This window comes from Capsicum annuum, chromosome 5 (assembly GCF_002878395.1).
Source record: "Capsicum annuum cultivar UCD-10X-F1 chromosome 5, UCD10Xv1.1, whole genome shotgun sequence".
Classification (NCBI taxonomy): domain Eukaryota; kingdom Viridiplantae; phylum Streptophyta; class Magnoliopsida; order Solanales; family Solanaceae; genus Capsicum; species Capsicum annuum.
Window position 1 is genome coordinate 114,678,080 of NC_061115.1, and position 25,714 is coordinate 114,703,793.

Here is a 25,714-nt window from a genome sequence, read left to right on the forward strand (position 1 = left end):
TATATATATTTATCAACTCTTGAATACATACTATATATATCACATCCACAAGTATTTTACCTCATAATACAACACATTCATTATATTCTGATGAATTATCAATTATCCATGTAGGTTACATTATTATAACTCCAATAGTAGCATAATATTATTACCTCAACTGTATGATATAGATATATTCATTATACAAAGATTACGCTTAACGTAATTTAATGTATATACAGCATAAAATATTTATTTTATATATTAAAACATAAGTAAAAGATAAAGATTATGTTCAACATAATTTAATTATTTTATTTGATATATTTCTTAGTATAATTTTTTTACAAAATCTAAATTTAATTGATTTTTATTATTATATTATTGGTTATCAATTACGTGTGATCAGTGTTATCTTAAAAAATAATATATTTGATTTTACATATAATAATTCAAACATATATTTTAATTAAAAGTGACCTCAAGTGGTTGTTTTGCAATTATTTTTTAATAAAAAGCAACCACAAGTGGTCTCTTTTTTAAAATATTTTTTTTCTATTTTTTAAATAGAAAAGAGACCACTTGTGGTCTTTTTTATATAAATATTTTTGTTTAATTTTTAAAGAAAATCAACCACAAGTGGTCACAATTTATTTTTCATTTTTTAAATAAAAAAGCGACCACTAGTGGTCAGTTTCTTAAATAATTTTCTTTTTTATGTTTTTACTTCCAAAACCGACCACAAGTGGCTGCTTCTTAAAAATAGTTTTTAATTAAATTATTTAAATGTCTTTTTTTAAATTATTTTCTAGTGCATTTTTATAAAATAAAAAAGAAACCACAAGTGACCGTTTTTTAAAAATGTATTTTTCTTAAAGAAATAATAATTAATATAAAAATTCTTGAAATTATTATTTTATAATTTTAAAATATAAAAACGATCACATGTGATCGCTTTTATTGCGACCACAAGTTGTGGTTGGGTTTTTATGGTTGGTAAAACTATTTTTTTTAGTAGTGTCTATCGGAAACCTCTCCAACTCTATGGTATAGGTAAGGTCTTAGTGAACTCTTGTAGAATCCCTTGTTATGGATTTTGGGTTAGTGATGTGATCAGTACGATTTCAAGGCTTTTGATATAATTTTGAGCACTAGAATTTTTTTCCCTAGAAGACTCTTCTAGTAAGTTGACTGAGAACATAATTTAACAAAGGTTAGTTAATTATTTTAGTTGATGGTTAACAGGCCAAGACATAATTTATTTAATACCTTGCCCCATGTGTGAGAAATTCAGGAAATTACATAGGATGACACCTTAATCGGTGATTTAGGTTTTTTGTCCCCCTAATTCATTTAAGGGAATTTTTCATAAGTAGCAAACTTATAGCTATAATTAAAACTTTAATAGCAACTATTTCATAATTATTATCAAGTTGTATTTTGTATTTTATAAAAGTGTTGCTACTAAAATATATATACAACAAGATTTACTGTTTAAGAAAGCAGTAAATTTCTTTTTTATAAATTACTGCAGTAAATTCTTTTTTCGTAAATTATTATAATTTCAATTAGTAGATTCCTTTTCCAGATCAAATTCAAATATGAAAGAGATTATCTTCATGATCTTTAAAAAGCTATCTATCTATCTATCTATAGGGTGAGTTTTTATAGGGTCACCTCCTAAAGTACTCGGTCAACTACAACTTTAATTTTTTTTATACAATTTCAATTGAATTACCGTTTCGGAAATTGCATGATGAGAGGATTAAAAATTACACATATATTTTATGATTTTAAAAATAATTAAGATTATTTCAGACCAAATTAATATTTTCAAAACTACTTGTCATTCTTTTCCAAAATACAAATCAACCCATACAAAATATTTCATCATTTCAAATTCGAGGTCTGGCTCTTTCTCTCTCATTCTCACTCAACAATATAGTACAAACAATAACTACTCAACAAATTTGCTCAACCCTCCATGACAGATCACTTTTCTTCTCATTTTCACCACATAGGTGTTATTTTTGACTTCATTCTTGCTTGTATCAGTCGTTTTCTTTGTCTTTGTAGGCAACAGAGTTCGAGAAGAGCTCTATATTTGTTTTTTTTAATAAAAAATAAGGGATTTTAAGTTAATGATAAAAAATAAAACTTTTAGTTGTATTATCTTCAAGAATGGGTTTACAATTATGAGTTTTGATGGTAAAATCGTAGGAAAAACTTGAGAAATCCCTAGTTTTCATCGCAGAGTTCCGTTGACTATCGTGGTATAATTGGATGGTATTTGTGGTGTTGGTGGTGGTGGTGGTGGTAGTGTTTGTGGTCGTCGTGGTGGCATTAGTTGGTGGTGTTTGTGGTGGTGTCGGTATTCATAGAGTTTGTTTGTTTGTTGGCATTAGTTGGTGGTTTTGTGGCGGTGGTTGTTGGTGTGTCGGTATTAGTGGTGTTTGTAATGTATTTCTTAAAATCTATGCATATATCAACTGTAATGTAATTTTTATTTTTCTTTATCTAAAGGTAAAACATGTCTCCCAAAATAAAAGAAAGTGAAAGTGGATCAACATCTGACCACTCCAAAAAAGGCTACAGTACAGAGGGATTCGGAGGAGCTGCCTAAACAATCTCACTCAGGGAAAATTAAAGCTATGAAAAGATGTGAAAAAAATATTGAGGGAGGTGGACAAGGGTCCGTAGATGGTAATGAAGAAAATAAAAGTGAGAAAGAGGAGGAATTGGAGAGTCAAAAAGAGAAAGAAGATGATCTATAAAAATTATGAAGAACAAAAACATAGGCGGACTTTTTAAGAAGAGCTGCTTTGGACACTTTTTTGAGCTGCCTGAGAACCCCTCTGCCCATATCCGTTTACCTATGATGATGGTATATGGTCTTCTCAAGCGCAGGATCAAGTACGCGGGCGATGATAAAGATCCAAAGGAGGGGGGCAAAAAGAAAAAGGATGAAATCTGGATCAACTACTGTGGCATGCCTATTTATTTTGGCTTGCAACAGTTTACCATAGTGACGGGCTTAAGATGCCATCATCCAAAAGGACCACCACTCCACAAAAGATCCAAGCCAAGAAAATTCAAGGGAAAAATAGATGGGTTTTTTAACATTGCTCGATGTGGATATAAAGCATCGGATTTGTTGATAGATATCAATGATAAAACCATACCAGAGCAGTACAGGAAGCAATTCTGCTTAGTTTGGTTTGCCCATTTATTTATATTGAAAAGAGACATCAACAAGGGCATAGAAGATGATTTGTTGGCGCATGCTGAGGATTTTGATAAATTCAACAATTATCCCTGGGGATATGATAGCTTTTACTTGACTTTCCAATATTTACTGAAAAAGCTATCCTCAGGGACGACCATATTATACGACTTTCCTTGGGCTTTCATGGTAAAATTAATCAATAATTTTACTCATCCATTGATTTATATTGATTATAGTTATTACGATTTTTTTTGCTCACTTCCTGTTTACATTTTTTAGGTTTGGGAATTTAAAGCCATTTCTCCCCTCCGAAAGCAGTTAATGGATTACCCGGATGAGGTTTCTCATCCAAGGATGTTTAGGTGGTTGGCTGCAAAGAGAAACACCAATATTAAGGAGGCTGATCTCTTTAACCCTTCGGATGATGCAGTACGTCTTCTTCAAATAAAATAATTCTACTTAAAGATAAGAAAGATATTGAACAGATGTTATATCTGGTGCAATAAATGTTATATCTAATGCACCAGATGGGACATCTATTGCGATAGGGTATATCTTGCATCAGATTACCCATCTGTTGCTTTGGTTCTCTGAACCCGGCTTCTAAAAGATTAACCATCTATTGCAAATTATGCAACAGATGTTTAATCTGATAACATATCATTCATCTATTGATCATTTTCTATATAACAGATTACCCATCTTATACAGCTGTTGTAACAGATGATTGATATTTTTCATCAGATTATCCATGTGTTGCTCTGTTTCTAAACCAGACTCAAATGGATTTTAACCATATACTGCAAACTATGCAACAGATGGTTCTTTTTTTTAAAATGTAACCTAACTGTGAAAATTATTATATTATATGATTTAAATGCATCTATTTTTTTCCTATTTTATAGGTTGTGCATCCATGGATCGTGCCTACAGAGGAGGAGTCGGTATGACTTTTTATATTACTCTAGGTCATATTGATACTATCGTAGACCCAACGGTGGAGTTAATAAAGAAGGAATTGGCTAAAGCAACAGCCATAAGAAGAGCAGTTAGGCAAGGTCAGCCTAATGTTGAGGCTTTTCATGACCAACCTTTTACTAAGGCAGATTCGGGTGCTTTATCTTGTAGAGTTATTGGTATTGGTGGCAGGCATGCTGATGCTGCTACCACTCATGATGATGAGCATGTTGATGCTCAATAAAGAACAAATATGTATGAGAACACCCTTTTTTGCCCTTACATAAGTCCCTCTCACCCCTCTTCACCCTCGTGTTCTCATTGCGAATGCGATGAGTACAAGGACAGACAGGATAAACTCTTTGAAAAAGTAGAGGCTATCCCTAAAGCTATCAAGAAATTCAAATACAAGAGGTGTTTCTTACTATCCAAGAAGGTGAGGGAGCCACACAATCCTACAACGTTGGTTAGGAGAAAGAAAAGAGCAATTAGAGACGAACTCTCCGCTCGAAAATCAAAAGAAATTACAATTCCTCCCTCTCCAAAAGTTGTTGAAGTTCAGGGGACAGTCAAGAAGGTGGAAATATATGTGGAACTTAGTGTCGAAGAGAAGTGGGATCTGTAACAGGCTAAGAATGCCAAGCCAGGCAGACCAGATTACCCCAAGCCTCTCTTTTCGCCACAAGACATCAAGACTATGACTGATATGCGTATACCATACGAGGACAAGGAAAGTTTACTTTTCCTAACCTAGCCCTTCTAATCTACCCCATGAAGAAGAAGCTACGTAATAGATTTCACATCTGTTACAACAGCTGGGATATTGGTGCAACTGGTTGTGGTTCTGTTGTAACTTACTATCTATCTGTTGTAAGAGTTGCATTGGATTATTGATTCAGAGAACCCTATGCAACAGATGGACTATCCGTTGCATCTTTACAATTATTAACCTATTTAAAAATTTACTTCTTATCTAACAATATGTTGACATAATTCTCTTCCTTATGAGGAAAAGACAATTAATGTACCGAGAAGCTTATGACGCTACCAATAGGATAATGGACCTTGACTTCCGTAAGAAGCTCGAGAATAGGTACGATCAACTCAATGGAGCGGCATCAACCCATAACGTGGGACTTGATTTCCTAGTTCCTACATTGGTCTTGGATGAAGAAGAAACATTAAGATATGTTAAAGGGGACAGGCCAAATCCATACTGCAAGAGCTGGACCGAGGCAAAAAGAATTCTTGCAGTCATTAGCGTAAATGACATGAATAATTAGGCTATTGAGATACTACTCAAGGAGGGAAAGATTAATATTTATGACTCCAACGTACCTCCCATTGATGATTTCGATCTTTTTCTCCTCGTGGAGCCACTGATGGTGCTGTTGCCCATCTTATTGAGGGAAAATAAATTGATAAATCATTTGCCAAAGAAAGTGTTGATTAAGAAATCATGGGATTTTGAAGGTTGAATAGGGGAATGATCCTTCCAAAAGATGATGCCGCTAAAGAGAGCAGCTTGCACGCTCTTGCACATATCGAATGTTTGCTGACTGGTACATAAATGGCTGAACCAACGAATTTACTATGAAACAATGCTGTGGCAAACCTGCAAGAGGTCCGGGCTTATGGGGTACTAACTGGACGCTTGAAGCGTGTGTGTATAGAAGAGCCTGTGAAATATAAATTTTTAATTTCAAGTCACCCTTCACTTTATTACATGTACATGTAGTGGCAATAATTTTTTTTGATGAAAGTTGAGTTTTTTATAATGCAATAGATTAGATTATCAATTTGTTGTAAAATATCTTTAATCCGTTCTGGCAGATATTTTATCTGTTGGAATAGGTTGGTCATCTATTGTCTTACGCTGATGTTATTTCTATGAATAATCTAATAATCTAAGTCAAATCTGTTACAATAGAGGGAAGACCTATTTGATAATTTCCAATAGATGACCCAAAATTTTCAACATATGCCTAAATCTTTTTGATATTTTCCAACAGTTACGCTTGAATATCCATGTGCTCGTCGACAACAAACCAGTAGAAAATACACACACCACCATGAAAATTTTAGCAACTAGAGTTCAATATCCACATGCCCAACAACACCAAACCAGTAGCAATAACGGCAACAATGTAGTATCTTCTTGCTCGATTTTCCTTCTCTTCAGAAGCCTTGACTTTGTTCAACAAACACCAGATTCCACGATTTTCTTGGGAAGGGTGTCGTTTTTCACACTAATCAAAGTAATCGCATCCACCCAATTTCTATAAAAAAAAAAGAGAACACAATTACAAAACAATTACAAGTCAATAATTAATCAACTAATTAAATAAAAAAATATTACATTTGAAATCTTATAAGTAAAAAACCTACGACCCAGATTTTGTTGAGTCCAAGAAGTCTTTAACAGAGCTTCATGACCGTACTTACAATATTAAAAATCTTTATCACAAAAAATAGTGGAAGATGCGCTCGACATTGTTAAGGTCAGTTGAAAAAAATGAAAGTAATAATTTAAAGAATTTGGATAGATAAAAGAAGATGATGATAAAGAAGAAGATTTGAGAAATTAGGGTTAAATTTTAGGAGGAAGATGAATATATAAGACAATGGGGGAAAAATAACCGTTGGGAGACAAGTGACGGCAAGTTAGCAAAATGTGCCAGACTGACACTGACACATTTGATGCCTATTTTATTTTATGTGTTTAAAATGAACATGTCTACTTGATGCCTATTTTAATTTAGGTGTTTGAACTGAACACCTTCGATGGGTTGCGCCTTTTTTATTTCAATTCAATTCACTTTAATCTTTTTACACGTAGTGGCAATTTTTTATTTCCAATGAAATTTGAATTTTTATAATGCAATAGATTCTCCATCCGTTGTAACAGTTAACCTACCTGTTCTGACATATAGTTTATCTGTTGTAATAGGTTGGTCAAATATTGCATTATCTCGATGTTTTTATCTAAAGTCCATTTGTTGCAACAGTAGGAAGACCTGTTTGATAAATTCAAATAGATAACCTACCTGTTGCAACATATGTATAAATCTGTTTGATTATTCCAATAGATGTGTCTTCTATTACAATAGATAAAGTCCATCTGTTGCAACATATGTCTAAATCTGTTCTTTTTCCCAATAGATGTGTCATCTGTTGCATTATTTTGATGTTTTTATTTAAAGTCTATCTGTTGCAATAGTGGAAAGACCTGTTTGATAAATTCCAACAGATCACCTACCTGTTACAACATATGTCTAAATCTGTTTGATTTTTCCAATAGATGTGTCATCTGTTGCAACAGATACATTATCTGTTGCAATATTTGATTCTAGTATTTCTTTTCAATTAATAAGTTCAAATCTAAGGAATAAATAAAATTCATAGAAAAAATAAAATAAATCGAATCCTTCATAAATTAGCTGAAATAAGTCAACAAATAAATGAAATGTAAAAAAATTGTTATGGTACAGATCTTAACAAATACATCAACAACAATTTAAGTATACTACCAAGTATTTCTTTGTAAGGCTCAAGCTATAAAGATCTACTCAGTATGGACAAGTTGTTCTTCATCAGGTGCTATGGAATTTGGCTTTGCTCGTCGCGGATCTTTATTGTTGCTTGCGTACAGTTTCTGCGCTTTCTGTTCTCCATATTTCCGTAAAAAGAGTAGTATATTGTCAATACTGTTCAACAGAAGCTTCTTCTATATCTACCTGGAAAGCCAGAATTGGTCAATGTTAATCACGGAGATACAACAAAATGGAAAAGGATAACTCATCTCTTCTAGCAAATCAAACAGGTCTTCCTCCCATTTTAAATTGCCCCAAACATATTATATTTCTGTTACAACAATGAATCAATTGTTGGGAAATATTTCTATATGAGAAAGACCCTGTGTGATAATTTCCAATAGATGAACCATCCATTGCAATATATGAATCATCTGTTGCAGCAGATAGGTCATTTGTTGGTACAAATAAAAGTAGTACGAAGAGCTGTTTGATTTGCTAAAATAGATGAGACAAATGTCGCACTAGATAAAGTATCTGGTGCAACAGGTTAGTCAACTATTGCAATAGATGTATATATCTATTTGATAATTTTCAGAAGATGTGTCATCTGTTGAAACAGATATATGTCTGTTTGTTTTGTCAGTTGGAAGACATGTAATATATTCACCTTCTCCAGCCTGTGCTGCTCTCCTTTAGACATTGTACGTTGGTCAGTGCAACACATAGACAGAGGAGTTGCAATTTTGCTTCTTTGGATGCCTGGTAATGCCCTGGAAATCACTCTCCTTCTCCTCTTGGCCCTAATCTCTAATGGATCAGATGGAAATAAAATCCTCTTTGATGGAATGAGACCCCTCTTAGATGTCAATTCCTTTATAGAAGCAGTTAATGCATTAATAGCATTAATCACTACATCATGTTTCACCCTACAGTCATGATATTTGCATGCAGAACATTCGTTGGGAGAGGTAAAATCTGTATAACCAGTATGATCATACTCATAATGGTTTTCTTTAAATACTATAAGAGAAGCATCATTAGCACCAACAGCAATACCACTACCACCACCAACAGCTCCATCAACTATAACAAGCCCACCATCCAAAATTATTTTTCTTGTAATGGTTGTTGCTCCAAACAATTCCATTTTTATTCTGTCAATGACCATAGGTTCCGGTAAAGTTTTCACATACCATAAAGTAAGAAAAAATGGCATCTTTAACCTTAGATTGATCAGAACAAGCGATGGATGAATATTCTAACACAAATATTACATATATTAGAATAATGATTAGATCATTCAAAAAAAATATTAATTAAAAGAAAAAATTAATTATAATTATACTTACTGCATCCTTCGAGGGGTTAAAGAAATCAAGAAATTTTGCATTTTTATCAGTTTTGGCCGATAACTATCTCAAGATTCTTGGATAAGAAACTCCTTCCTAGTAGTTCACTTGTTGTCTCAAATAAGGAATGGATTCAAACGCCCAAGCCTATAAAATAATGCCAATAAATCAAAATCATTATTGAGCAAAAAAAAATAAATGATATCATAATAGAAGAAAGAAACATTTACCATGAAAGCCCATGGGAAGTCATATAAGTTGACTGTCTTTGGCGCTAACGGAGTCAAAAAATATTTGACAGTCATTTTGAAGCTTTCATACCCCTATGGATAGCTGTTAAATGCCTCAAGATCCTCAAAGAGCTTTATTAAATCAAGGTTTATATTGTTGTTAACTTCTCTCGCCCAAAGAATATTATGTACAAACCAAACCAAGCATAATGACTGTTTGTGCTTCTTTGAAAGTACTTTATCTTTCAACGCTTCTATTAAATTTTTATTTTTTAAGCTTGATCCAACAATGGACACCAGGTCATCACGATCACACGACTTGCCTTTGCCTTTTTTGGGTGTGCGGGATGATTTTTTTGGGTTAGAATAGGTATAACTTGAGAAGGAGGACAACATTTTAGTCCAATAACTATGGAAAACTCCTTACAACCAAAACAAACAGGCATGCCACAGTAATTTATCCACACCTCATCCATTTTATCTTTGTTTTCATACATAAACCTATGCTTGAGAAATTCATATACTATTTTCATTTGGAAACGAGCATTGTTGTCCTCTGATAAATCAAGATATTTCCCAAAGCAGCTATCCCTGAAATAAGCATCCAATTTTTGCTTACAAAGTATTTTTCTGAAGGCGTCAAAAGATTTTCCCATGGCTGACTTAACCACGAAATCACCCATTAAATTTGCAGTACCATCGCACTGTATTCTCATAGGATAATGATCAATGTTGATGGCTTTGACCAGCTCTTCGATGGAAGGGCTATTAGCATATGCATCATCTCTTTTGAAATATTCCTCCTCCCCATGTTCATCATATTCTGCTCCCGATTGAGATAACACTTGTAAAGCAAGCTGATAGAGTGGTAGATGTAGCCTAGCTGCTTTATTTGTTCCTTTACTTGGACTTGATTCAATTTTTGTTCTTTCGAGAACCATATTATCTAAAATTAATAGGAATATAAAATAATATATTATTGTTGATTAATGCATCGTTAAAAAAGGATAATAGTAAATCAAATTAGCAAAACAGTAAAATAATAGTTGCAACAGATCACCGATCTATTGCACCAGGTAGTATATCTGTTGCAGCATATAACTAAATTGTTGTAGCAGATGAGTAACCTATTGCAATAATACAAAACATATCACCATCTTTTAAGACAGATAAATGGTCTGTTCAACAAATCACACAACTGTTGTGACATCATCTGTTGTAACATATGAGTGATCTATTAGAACAGTTAAATAATCTGTAGCAATGGCTGAGTAATCTGTTGTGACAATACAAAACATATCACTCATCTGTTGAGAAAGATGAATGGTCATTGCAATAGGTCACACATCTGTTGCAACACATAAGTGATCTGTTAGAACAGTTATCAATGGTCAATATTATTTAGATTTCTTCCAACATAGGGTTATCTATCGTGGTAGATAAATGATCAGTTCGAAAAATAAAGTCTTGGACTTTTCCTGTAGGAAGAGTTGGTAGGGTTTTATCCAACAGGAGGTTTATCTATTGCATCAAATCATTAATCTAATGGTTCTTCCATTGCACCAGATGGTTAATTGGTTACATCAGATTTTTTATCCGATGCTTAATCTGTTGCAACATATGGTAAATCTATTGCATCAGATATTTAATCTGTTGCATCAGATTATTAATCTGTTGCATTAGAATTGTAACCTGATGGTTTCTCTGGTGCATAAGATGGTTGATTTATTAAATCATATGATAAATCTGTTGCATCGATGGTTAATATGTTGCAACAGATGGGTAATCTGTCGGAGGAAACAATAGCACGATTTTATTAAATAAAAAACAAAAATTTCACCATTTTTACCAAGAACAAGAACAGAACAAATCAAACCAAATTGTACTTTTGCTTTATAAACACAAACAATAAAAATCAAACTTCAAAAAAATGCAACAAACAATAAAATATCATAATTCACTTCGAAAAGAGAAGAGAAGAAATATCAGAAATTAGGATTTTATTCAGACTACATTTCAAATTAGCGCAACAAAAATTGAAATTGTTAACCAATACTATAAGAGAAGTATGCTCAAGTTCCTTGCTTTCTTTAAAACTAAAAAGGTCATAAATTTTTACCTGTGAAAGAAGAAAAGGAATGATGAAGAATTCAAAGTTGTTGTGGCCAGAGAGCAAAGCTGTCACGTTGATAAGAGTCGAAAAGGAACTCTAAGCCCAACTATTTATAGTCGGATGTTGAATTCGCCGAGGATTGAAATAAGAAACTTGCAGGATAATTGGTTGGGAGAGAGTTGAGAGAAGTTGTCGAGAGAGGGATGAGAGACAGGTTGATTGAATTGAAGAGGGTAACTCGAAGCCCAACTATTTGTTGTTGAAGGTAGAATTCGTCGGGGGTTGAAGGGAGAAATTTTTCAAAACTATTGGTTAGGAAAGAGTTGAGAGAAGCTGTCGAGAGAGAGGAGAGAGTGGTTGATCTGGATTGAAGAGGGGTGTGAGTTGGGTTGATTTTTATTTTTGAAAAGATTAGAAAGTTTTGAAAATATTAATCAACTCCACAATTAACTTAATCAAGTTTCCTAATGATGTTTGACCCTATTTGTTGGTCAATGTCACCAATCCTTCATTCAAGACTTAAAAGACATCTTTCCTTCAATTTTCCCAAGTTTAATGATCTTTTGTTTTCTTTCTATATCCTTCATATGTATGCTGTTAGAGTATATAATGATCACTTGAATTGATTGTTATATTATTTTTTATATAAATTTGTGAAATTTTAAAATCTCTTAATCTTTCGTGCAAAACAAACATTTGGCGATACAATTGTAGAGTTGAATATACTTATCACCATAGCAATGTCCCTTTAAGGAAATAACATACTCATATCTTATGCAGCAATATATTCATGTTTTAGTTTCACTTGAATTAGAAATATTTTAGATGGTGTGTTATTTCTACCATTTGACATTTATATTGTGAAATTTTATTTCTAATGTTTATACTTGTTGTACCTGTCATCAATTTTATATTTGGTTTCATTAAATTTCCTATCTTTGTATTAGTAACAGAGCATTTATCAGACTCTAAGAAGCGTGGCAAGTACACTAGTTCAAAATAAAGCATTATTACAATTTTTTCTCTGTTTCACTCTCTTATATCTCTAACTTTCTTCTTGTTAGTTTTTTTTTCACCTATTTTTTTATCATTATATTTTTATTTTGATTTTTTTTCTTTCCACTTTATTTTCTCTTGTTTTTTTTCTTTTTTCGTTTTCTTTTTTTCCTTTCTCATTTTCTTTTCTTTTCCTATTTTCATTTTCTTCTTTTTATTTTTTATTTTTTTTATTGTTTTCGCTTTTATTTTTATACTTTTTTTTCTAACTTCTTTTTGTTTTTCTTTTTTTTTCCTTTTTCCCTTCTTTTTTTTTTGATTTTTTTCATTTTGTCTTTTTATATTTATTTTTTTTGTTTCGGTTACTCTTCTATCTCTATATTTTATTTTTAAAAGACAAATATCTATATCACATATACATATTCAAAAAATATACAAAATAAATTGACATACAGATTTGCATATGTATTTACAGTAAAACATACATATATATTTGCATATGTATTTACAGAAATACATATCTGACTCATATGTATATATAAGTATATACGACACAAAATCTCTATAACAAAAAGGACAACTATATACATATACATATAATTAATAAGAAATAGATGATACATATTTTAAACAGTAAAAAATACAAATAAGTATATCTGTTACCCTCTAAAATGACATAGAACAATTCAAAGACAAATTTAACACTGTACAAAAATACATATGAATATGCATTTGTAAATACATAAAGGACAACTAAATACATATATATAGATATAGGTAGTCAAAAGATACATAATACATCTTATAAATAGTAAAAAATAAAAATAAGTACATATGTTACCCTCTAAAATGACATAGAAAATTCAAAGACAAATCCAACACCGTACAAAATACATATAGCTCTATATATATATTTACAAAATACATACCTGATCCTTATGTATATTCTGATTTTATATGAGTCACCTTTGTATTTTGCAAATATATATGAAGATATATAATATAGTTATGTTTTTTACTGTTTAATAAGAATATGATGTGTATTTTGTAAATACATATCACAATCATATTTGTATTTTTTGTATAGTAATATACATATGGATCATGCATATATTTTGTAAATACATATGTAGAGTTATATGTATTTTTTTGTAATGTTATATATATTATGTAAAAGAAAACATATGCAGACTATGTATTTTGTATTATATTTTTATGAAAAGTACATGTAATATAGATTTATGTCATTTTTTTGTTTTATAGGTGTTGCATGATCATATATTCATGGAAAGAGTACTTTCAAGGTTCACACCACATATAGAATGTCACATAGTCAATGATATTGAAAAATGTATTAAGGCGATGTTATCAAAGGAGCAGTACATGATTTTTTGTCATAAGAATATTTTTCATGTCTATATGAACAAGAAGAAATATGTAGTTCAAGCACAATTAGGCAGATTTATTATAATTTCTTAGGGGCATGTGCATGTATTTGTATTTTGTATATATAAATGCATATCTACATGTATTTTTTTATGGTGTTTGATTTGTCTTTGAGTTTTTCTATGTCATACTAGATGGTAACATATGTACTTATTTGTATTTTTTACTGTTTAAAATATGTATTATGTATTTTTTGATTACCTATATGTATATGTATATAGTTATTCTTTTTGTTATAGAGATTTTACGTCCTATATGTTTATATATACATATGAGTGTGATATATATATCTGTAAATACATATGCATATACATATGTATGTTTTTTACTGTAAATACATATCCAGATTTGTATGGCTATGTATTTTGTATATATTTGTAAATATGTGTATGTGATATACATATTTGTATTTTCAAAAAAAAAGCTAGGGATAGAAGAGTAAAAAAAGAAAAAAAAATAGAGAAATAGAAGTTAGAAATAGAAGTGTAAACATAAAAAGAAAAAAAAAGAAACAAAAGAATAGAAAAAAACAAGAAGAAGAAAACGAAAATAAGAAAAGAAAAAAAGGTATGAGAAAGGAAAAAAGAGAAAACGAAAAAGAAAAAGGGGAAAAAAGGAGAAATAGAAGAGAGAAAATAAAGTGAAAAGAAAGAATGAAAAAAAGAAATCAAAACAAAAAAATAAAATGATAAGGAAATAAGATGAAAAAAAAAACTAACACGAAAAAAAGGTTAGAGATATAATAGAGTGAAAGAGAGGAAAAAAAATAGTAATGATGTTTTATTTCGAAATTTTGAAGATCATGAAGATAATTATCTTCAAGGGATAATACTCACAAAAATGAGCTTTGACTGAATTTCCAGTTGAGAATGCTCAACTTTGCGGGGAGCCTATTACCCACCTAGATTTTTTTAAGTGGAATTAATTCCACCCCTCCCCCCCCCCTCCCCAGACTTTTTAAAAGTGCAATTAATTCCTCCCCAAAATGCTACACGCAATTTTGACGGTTGGAAGTGTAATACAAACGCTCTTTCTTCTTCATTTTATAACTTTTCAACATTTTTTGCCATTACAACCTTATTAAAGATTTCACAACTCAAAGCCCTCCTACAAATCAAATTCCAAATGATTCTAGTGAGTCAATTCAATTTTTCATTATTTGTTCACCCATTTTTCACCAAAATCTTGTTCTATCAAAGGTTCTTCTTGTCTTGTTCAACCTCTGTAACTGCTTTCTTCTTCTCCTCTTTCTGTTTCTCAGTACCCCTGGAACAATTGTTAGTGAAAAAATATCAACTCATAAGGCTGTAGTTCAATAAAAATATAGGCATCAAACAGCTCATCCCCATCCATTATAATTTTCCTTCTTTCTTTTCTTACCATCGCCTCCTCTGCTTGTTAGATAAGAAGAAAATAGATTTATCATCACTAATATGAATCATGTAAGATATGTTAAGCACTCAGATCTAGGCGACAGAATTTTATGGAATACCATTAAGCGATATATTTCTCACCTTTGATAATCATTGGCTTAGCTAGTATCAACAAAAACTATTATTTTTTAATAAAATCTTGATAGAATTGAAGATGACCCATTTGGTGTGTGTTTTGAAAATGAATCAAATTGATATAACTGAATTAAGTGTGTTGAAGATGATCCATTTAGGTGTGTATATTTGTGATGAAATTATGTTCAATTTCAATTCAACAATGGAGCAATCATGGTGTTTTGTTGAAGAGTCCATTGTTGAAGAGAAGAAAGAAAGAAAGAGGAGAGAGAAAAAAGAAGACAGAAGAGAAAACAAATGAAAAAATAAATAAAAAACATAAAATCTATAAAAATCAAAAAATTAAGAGGCTATTTGACCAAATAAAAAAGTTTTAAACAATTTTTTAGCACTTTGATGAGCTCAATCCGTGTGAATTACACGCAATGGTCCAAGTGGGTAGATATATGCCATTAAAATATGAAAAAAAAAAAGTCCAGAGGGTAATAGGACCCCCGCAAAGTTCAGTATGCTTAACTGGAAATTCGGTCAAAGTTCAGGTATTTTTGTGAGTATTATCCCTATCTTCAAATATGAGAAAGAAGGTAAAAGAAAACGAAAAGGAAAAAAAGAAAAAGGAAAAAAAAAAGAGAAATAAAAGAGAGAAAAAAAAGGAGAATGGAAAAAATAAAAATAAAAATAAAATAATAAAACAATAAGATGAAAAAAAAGGTAGAAAATATGGCTATATTGGGGGGGGGGGGGGGGGGATGAAATAGTAAAGTGAAAATAGGAAAAGTTAAAGTAGTGGAAGTAAAACAGGCGCTTGTCTAGTTAATGGGCAAACTGATATTACTCTTATTATAAACTGTAATTTTGCAAAAGTGTTGCTATTTATTGTAATTATAATCTGAAGAATCTTACTTTCTATAATTTTTCAATTTAATATGTTGTCCCATGTGTGAGAGAAATATAGGAAATTATATAGGATGACACCTATAATGGGTGACTTTGGTTTTTTATCCCCCATAAGACATGTTTTAGAGACTAGTCTTCTTTCCTTTTTATGTATAGTACAAGTGCATTTTTAAACTATCCATGTTCATTTGTATATCAACTTTTATTTTTTTTCTTTTATTTCACTTTTTTATTTTTCTTTAATTTTTATTTTTTCTTTTTTTTTGTTTTAATTTACTTGTCTCAACCTTTATTTTGCTTTTACCTTTTCTTCATTTTTCTTTTTTTTAAACACTATTTGTTTCTTCATTTCGTTTTTTTTCTTTTTTTTGATTCATTTGTCTCAACCTTTATTTTTATTTTATTTTTTGTTTTTATCATTTCGCATTTCTCAATTTTTTTATTTTTCTCAAACTTTATTATTATTATTATTATCCTCATTTTTTATTTTCTCAATCTTTATTTATTTGTTTGTTTTGTTTTTCATTCTTCCTTTTTTTCTTTTCTTTTTTTTTTCTCGATCTTTGTTTTTCTTTTCTCTATTTCTTCTCTTTTTTTTCCTTTTTCTCAATTTCTATTATATTTTGCTAATAAATAGAAAGTTGGATAATCCATAAGGGGATTTTCTTTCTTTGTATCAAAGTAAATTTAAGGGCATGACTTGTTGTTTGGATGTCTTTTTCGATAACTCTTGCCTCTAAAGTAAAAGTTATAGAACATCCATGAATCAAGACATAATGTGGTATTGTCAATTCTTGCTCGTGGAGCAAAATTTATTGTTTGAAAATCCTTGAGTTAAGTCTTGACTCTAAGACAAGATTTATAAAATATCTCCTAAATCAAGAAATAATGTGGTAATATCAACATTTTCCCATTAGGTGTAACTTATTTTTTTGGGGAGGTTCTTGGGCTAAGTCTTGTTTCCATGCTAGACTAATACATCATCTCATAAATCAAGACACAATATGATACTGTCTACTCTTGTCCATGGGCGTAACTTGTGGGCTAAGTCTTGCCCCTAAAGCAAGAGTTATAAAACATCTCATAAATCAAGACATGATGTGGTAGTGTCAATTCTTGCCTATGCGGTATAGCATATGTTGGAAAGTCCTTGGACTAAGTCGTGCCTCTAAGGCAAAAGTTATAGAACATCCCATAAATCAAGATATAATGTGGAAGTGTCAATCTTATCCATGGGGCATAACTTGTTGTTTGAAAGTCCTTTATTTATAAAACATCTCATTCAAGACAAAATGTTATAGTATCAAGTCTTGCCCATGGGGCGTAACTTGATGTTTAAAAGTCTTTGGGTTACATTTTGCCTCTAAGGCAAGAGTAATAGAACATCTCATAAATCAAACATAATATGGTAGTGTCAACTCTTACCCATGAGGAAAAATTTATTATTAGAAAGTAATTGGGTTAAGTCTTGCCTCTAAGGCAAGAGTTGTGGAACATCTCATAAATCAACACACAATGTGATAGTGTCAATACTTGCTCATAGGGCGTAACTTGTTGCTTGAACGCCATTGGTCTAATTCTTGCCTCTAATAGAAGAGTTATAGTATATCTCATTAATCACTACACAATGTGGTAGTGTTAATTCTTGCCCATGGGCATAACTTGTTGTTTGATGGTCCTTAGGCTAAGTCTTGCCTCTAAACAAAGAGTTATAGTGCATTTCATAAGTAAAAAATACAATGTGATAGTGTGACTCTTTTCCATTGTACAACATTTGTTGTTTAAAAATCCTTCGAATAAGTCATACTTTTAAGGCAAGAGTTGTAGAACATTGCATAAATCAAGACATAACATGATAGTATCAACTCTTAATCATGGGTCATAAATTGTTAAAAGTCAATGATGTAAGTCATCCCTCTAGCGTAAGAGTTATAAAACACCTCTGACACGACCCGAACCAGAGCCTTATCGTAATGGGCATCTCATCCTAACAAGGACAGGAGATCACCCCGCTACCCAATTCAACCAACCAATATATACCCCAAGTTGGATAAATTCTGAACATATAACAAGATAAGGTGATTAACAACACAAAGACTTTGGGATAGGTCCAAGACCATGACCAACCCATATAAGTCTAACCGTTCAATGCCCAACCAATAACCATAACAAATCCAAAATAATAACCAAGTCCATATCCATACCATAAAGTACCCAAGTCCATAGTTTGTCCATACAAATCCTCTAAAGGAAATCCAAGAATATCTATAATACCCCGATCATTTCTTAAGCCTAAATCCATCTTTTGAGTAGCTATGTATGACTTCCAAAGTGATTGATCTTTAAACCATGTTGTATTTCTCTAATTTCTACTTTTTGTCGTGTAGAGCATTGAATAAAATTTTCATCGATACTGATTTCATTAAAATCCTACATCGGACGAGGGGGTTATGACCATTTTACTGAATGGTATCGAATCTCCCAGGTTTGACGGTCGACCTGGCAGACCGTCAGGTTCTTGGTGGACCGTCAAGTACCCCGTCAAGCCAAGGCAGTGACTCTTTTTTTAGGCCATCGTGCAACGTCCAAGCTGGTGGACCGTCAAAAAGTTGATGGACCGTCAAGGGGTCCGTTAGGTCAAGAAAAAATGTCTCGTTTGTGGCCCTCGAGTGACAGAAGTCTTGGTGGTCCTTCAGGTAACTGACGGACCGTCACTTCGACCATCACACCTAGGCAGAATGTTCCAGTTTTTGCACTCGAGTGATGGAGATCTGGTGGACCGTCAGATCGACCGTCACAGGCCCCGATCAGCAAATTTCAGCATTTTCAAAAAGGGCATTTTTGTCATTTCCTCCCCCTGTGGTCTTATATACATATCAAGGTGGAGAAGAACCACTCATTTTTCTTCTCCTTTCTCTTCCAATATTTCAAGAATCTCCTAAAAACTAGGGTTTCTACTAGATCCAAAATCCAAATTCTCTTTCAAGAAATTCAAAGAAACTTACATGACTTTCTCCAAGTTGTTAAAGAACTAAGTTTCCCAAGTCAAAGGCATCAAGAATCTTGGTCTAAAAGTGTGAGAACAGTTCCAAAAAAGTTTCTACATCTTCAAATCAAAACCCAAGGTATGTAGGGATTGAACAAGAACACTCCTTTCGTTCTTGTGCCTAAAGATTTACTTTCTATTATTGATTTACATGATTTTGCAAGTGGGTTTACACCCAAATTTCTTTGTTTATGATTTATGAGATTTGAGTTGAATAAGTTTGATATTTATGATTATTTTACCATCATGTTTCTTAAATTGAGAACTTATTCCATGAGTTGTATATTGTCATTACGTATTGATGATTTCTAAGCGATTTAAGACAAGTGTCATGAGTTATTCCTTTCCATGAGAAATTTGACTATTGAATATATATCGATATTTGAGATTGAAAGTCAAGAACGAGTCCTATGATGCTTCCTTGAAGTTTTGATATTTGAAATGATTTGATAAGCAAATATACTTGATATTGAGAAAGATTGTGTTGAGTTTAGTCGGGTTAGGAATCCACAAGATGTTTATGATTTACAGATGAGATATATATTTATGTTTGGTCTTTATAATAGACCCATGAGTTGATATTGATTAAGATGGATTTCCTAATGCGTTCTGAGCTGAGTCTGGGATGAGTATTTAGCATCGAGTGGGAAATATGGTATTTTCCCGAAACTACGTGCCACCGTAGGATTGATGTTGATAATTATGGGCCAGAGGCCGAGTATAGGATTGTGATAGAGAGATTGAGGTTGTAATCCCTGACAAGAGTACAACACCCTCGCCAATATGGGGTTCTCTTCTTAGGAGGGCAAAACGTTGGACTCCATGCGGCTCACATGGTGTAGATATGTCGGTTATAAGAAACTCCCACGTCCATAATGATCGAAGTACCATGAGATACCGATTCACTGTAAGTCATGATTCAAAGAGTTTGAGTTGAGTTAAATTATTTATGAAGCATATGTTATTACTGATGACTTACGGAAATGATGTTTTAGATAATTCAAGCGAAGAGAGTTGTTATTGTCAGCATGTATGATTTTCTTATACATTTACGATATTATTTAAAATGTTGCATCCACACCCACATACTCAGTACATTCCCAAGTACTGACTCCCATACTCTTTTGTATTCTATATTTCCTCCGGATATAGGTTCAGGTGCTCAGTCTCAGCAGCGACAGTGATCTCTGAGTATCCTCATCTGCATTCCTAAAGTTGGTGAGTCCTCATAGTTCGAGGACCTATATCTCTTATTTTGTCTTGTTAATAGATGGATATTTCCTTTCAGTTTAGTACAAGTCAGTTGGGGATCTGTCCTAATGGCCCCTTAATTCTATGTAGTAGAGGCTTTGTCAGACTAGAGTACCAGTACATATAGAACTACAGTATTTTGATTGTAAAAGACAATATTACTTTGTATCTCAGTATGTTCAGGACATGGTTATTCCTCTTTATCTTATCATGATTTGCGTTATAATGAGTTCTGAAAGTGATGATGGCTTAGAGGGTTAGCTTAAGGCCACGTGTGACCTTAAGCACCGTGTGACGTCTTGGGATAGGTTCTCGGGGTGTTACAATATCCTATTGGGACATGCCACCGACCATATCCAAAACCAATGTCCAAGTCTAAACCAATAAAGACATACGAAAACTCAAAGTAAGAATAAAGACTTCCGAAGTATAAAGGCTCACCACTTCAAGTCAACAAAAGTTATGCCCAAATCAATCACTAAGTAAGAAGTGTTAGAATATGACCAACACCTGCATCACGTGGGGATACAATGTCAAAGATGGTTAAATCAAGGATAAGGATAAAATAATTCCAACAGTTTAAATCCAATCAACCAATGCATATAACCTATGCATTATATAAATAAACATATATACTATGTCAGGGTAGAGAACGAGATTAGCATAAACTTCAAAATCATTATCCTGGGCTATGTAGCATAGTCATCATAAAATAAGGCACCCACGGGCTATATAGGTCCAGCTTTCCCCTAGCTAGAAGGACCCAAGTATGTGTAGCCGCACAAACCATAGAATACCCAAAACCTTATATGCCTATATGGGGACTCGAACCTCCCAACATAATCAAGGTGACTTAAGCACTAATACATGTATTGTGGGGGACTCGAACCCCCTATTCACATATTCATTCGGGGAACTCAAACCACCCGATCACAAAGACACCCGTACGGGCTAGCACGGTTTCCAATGTTACTCCTTCAGACTCCACTCTCACAGATTGGCAACACAACCCGCTTTTAAAGCCTAATTTAAAACTATTGTTTTATCCATTTTTAACTTAAAGAGTTAGAAAACATTGATTTTGACTCTTTAAACTATTCCAAATCCTTAAAGAAAATTTTGAAAGAATCAAAGAAATTACAGAGTCTCCACTTAATTTATTTGAAAAGAAATTAAGAAATCTTTTTAAAATAAAATCCTAAGTCTCAAAATAAAAAAAGACTTAGGCCTTTAAGAAAATCCCGGGTAAGAGGTTTTTATTAATATTTTAGAAAAGTTTTTTAAGGCACCTAAAATGCCCACTAACTTGCAGTTAACCGGACTATTTAAAAACCACTTTGACTAACTTTGAAAAAAGAGAGGGTGGTTGAACGAATCCACTTTCACGAATTGGATACACAAAACGCTTTTGAAGCCCAATTTAAAACCATTGTTTTATGCCTTTTTAACTAGAAGGGTTGGAAACATTGATGTTGACTCTTTAAACTATTTCGAATTCTTAAAGAAAATTTTGAAAGAATCTAAGAAATTACAGAGTCGCCACTTAATTTATTTGAAAAGAAATTAAAAATCTTTTTAAAATAAAATCCTAAGTCTCAAAATAGAAAAAGACATAGGCCTTTAAGAAAATCCCGGGTGAGAGATTTTTATTAATATTTTAGGAAAGTTTTTAAGGCACCTAAAATTTCTGCTAACTGGCGGTTATCCAGACTATTTTAAAACCACTTTGACTAACTTTGAAAAAAGAGAAGGTGGTTTTTAAAAAAAAAAAATTAGGACAAAACTTGTATGGAAACAATTTTTTGACGACTTCGTAGAAAATTTAACTAAGTCTAAGAAAATAAATAGCAAATAAGCACGTAAAATGGAAGGGGGAGAATTAAAAGACTTAGGCTCGTAAGCCCAAATTCGTCAACCCTGTCCTGATCTAATTGGGCTTTTGGCCCATATACATCTGTCCTAATTTAAATATTGAGTTTTGGCCCATAACCTGTCCAAAACTATTTTTCCAGATCCTTTAGCCTAGAATCGGCTTCACCTATATTAAAATATAACTTCCAAGTGAATGAATAAGTAAATGATTAAATGAATAAATAAAAAGAAGACAATAATAAAAATTGAGACTTTTCAAGTCTCTTTGTGACCTCATCAATGGTTTTGACTCATTTTCCTTCTTGGTCTATCTTCTAGCACTCGTACGCCATGTATTCAACCTCGATTTTAAACTTTGAACTTGACTCAAAGAGGTGGGCCTCATTAGCCCATTACGAAATGCAAGAGGAGAGGAATCCATTTGGATTCGAGACATTTTTTACATGCAAAGAAAAGATAAAGAAACTAATGTACATTCAATGAATTTTTGAATGACAATGATAAGCACACTTGCACACGTATAATAAGAATGAGTGTCAACAGATAAAATGCAAAGCAAAAACACCCACTTATATGCCTCATGATTTATGTTCATATTAAGAATGAATAAAGGTAAAAGGAAGAAGGTCATATTCAATGAATTAATGCGAGAACAAATAACATAAGCTTGCGAAAGTAAATGGAAGAGGTAATAAGAAAAATAACCATGGATTCTAAAATTGAACAAACGTAGATACTAATCCATATAACAAAATAAAATAAAGGCTAACTTTTCAAGAAAGGGAATATTTAAATTTCAATTAGGGCGACATTAACAAAGATTCATACTTCTAAATTACAACAATATTTTATGGAAAACATGTAAGAGCCTATGGTTTATCTTTTGAAGACATCGTTGACTCTTTTTTGATATTATGAATCAAAGAAAGACACGAATCAAGTCCTTACACACACAAAGAGAACATATAACAATCCAAAGGGAGTTAGAAAAGTAGAATAAAAGTTTAGCATTTTTAAAAGTGAAATATCATTCAACAATCATACTATGCATGACTCAAAAATATCTAAATAGTTCTATTTAGCCACTAAAGCCCAAACTTTCTCATCATTTTGACAAGTCAACATGCGAAAAAAAAGGAATAACCATCTTGGATGAAATATAGCTATCACTTCATCTCTCATATGAGGATTTTGAAATTCATTAAATTAATTAGCAAGCAAATGACAAGTTCTTGACTTAACCAATTACTATTTTATTAAGGAAAAACAAACAATAGTAATTATTCTTTTTGAATTAAAGAAAATAACTTTACATGCTCAAAATAAATATATCCACCAACAATGAATTTAAACAAAGCATAAGTACGTCTTTTAAGCAAAGATTGAAACTTTATCCATAATAATCAAAGAATAAAGTCAAAAAGGAGAAACAATCACTATTATCTATTCTTTTCAACATAAAGGAAACAACTTTACATGCTAAAACAAACATATCTGCTAATAATGAATTTAGACAAAACATAAGTACATCTTTTAAGAAAAAATTAAAACTTTATCTATAATAATCAAAGAATAAAGTTAAAACGGAGAAATAATCTATATTAACTATTCTTTTCAACATAAAGGAAATAACTTTACTTACTAAAAACTAACATATCCACCAACAATAAATTTAAACAAAGAATAAGTACATCTTTTAAGCAAAGATTGAAACTTTATCTCTAATAATGAAAGAATAAAGTCAAAAAGACATGTACAACTATTGCTAGCTCATTTTTATACCATGAACATGAAAATAACCATAATATCAATACCACAATGCCTATGGCCTTCAAGGCCGTCTAAAACAAACATTCCTAACAAACAAAATTATAACTGCGAACTACGAAAAAGAATAAGATGAAGAAGAAAATAATAATAAAACTAAAAAAAAGGGAAAGGTGTGTTTACCTTTTTAGGGCAGCAAAAGAGGACTAAACGCTTTCTTCGAAGTCTTGATCACCACCGAAAAGCGTTCCACTCGAGAATTTCGATTATCCCACGAATTTCATGGAAAAGAAAAAAATTTTACTAAAATAAAAACTCTTCTTTGCTCAAAGCTTTTTTTCAACCTTGAGACTTGGTCTTTCTACCAAAATAGTGGTAGTATTTATAGAAAAGGATGGAGATTCAATTATTTTCATCCACCAATATGGGGGGAGAATTTAGGGGTGTTTTTGGGATTTTAAAATTGAAGATAAGGTGGAGGAAATTATGCAATTTAGTACAGTTTTTGAATTTAAAAATTAGAAAAAGGACAAGGTTGAGGAGGGAATTGTACAATGTAGTTCAACTTCATAAGTTCAAAATTTAGATTTGAAAAAAGACGAGGTTGAGGGAGAATTGTACAGTGTAGTATAATTGTTGAATTTTAAAGTTGGAAAAGGACAAAGTTGAGGGAGAAATTGTACAATGTAGTACAAATTTTGAAATTATTTTCGGTGGAAATCGAGTAGAAGTTATGAGAGTTTTTGGAAATTTTGGTGTTATTTAAAATATAACCTCAATTGGGATTTAAAATTTATTTAATTTTGACTAAATTAAAAATTAATTGGTGGATTGCATTGCAATTATGGCCAATTTGATTTTAATTATGGCCAGATCTAATAGATTAACTAAACTAAATTGAAATTTGATACAAATCAATACTTCTTTTAATCCCGAGAATATTGATTTAATAAAATTAAACACATATTTATCCAATTTAATTATTTTTTAGAGTAAATTATATTTAAATCAAGACTTTATCCATTCGAATTAATTTCAAACTTATCTCCGTAAAAGCTCAAATTTTGATAAAAATATTTATTCAAGTAACAAAATTTATACAATCTCGTATATGTGAATACGAAAATGTATAATCGTCACTTAAATGATAAAATTAACCTAAATAAAATATTTTACACCGTATTTATCCAGATGAAATAAATATTTTACTTTATTTAAAATTGAAGAAACCCAGGATTAAATTTAATCGTGGAGAGAGAAAATTAGGAGTCAATAACTGCCTCCTCCCTTTGGGTAGGGTGGATGCAAAAAACCCTCGGCAAAGGGAGTTTGACGTTCCTAATTTTTGTCCGACCACAAATTCATTTCTGAGAGAGATTATTTTTCGCACGAGTTTTATGGGTTTATGGTCGAACATCAGTATCAAGTTTACTACATATCTCAGGTTACATGAGAATACAGCCACTTGTAGTTCATAAAGCTTAATTTAAAGCACGATTTTCAAAAAAATAACAAGGTATCTTGGTTTTTGAGTTTTA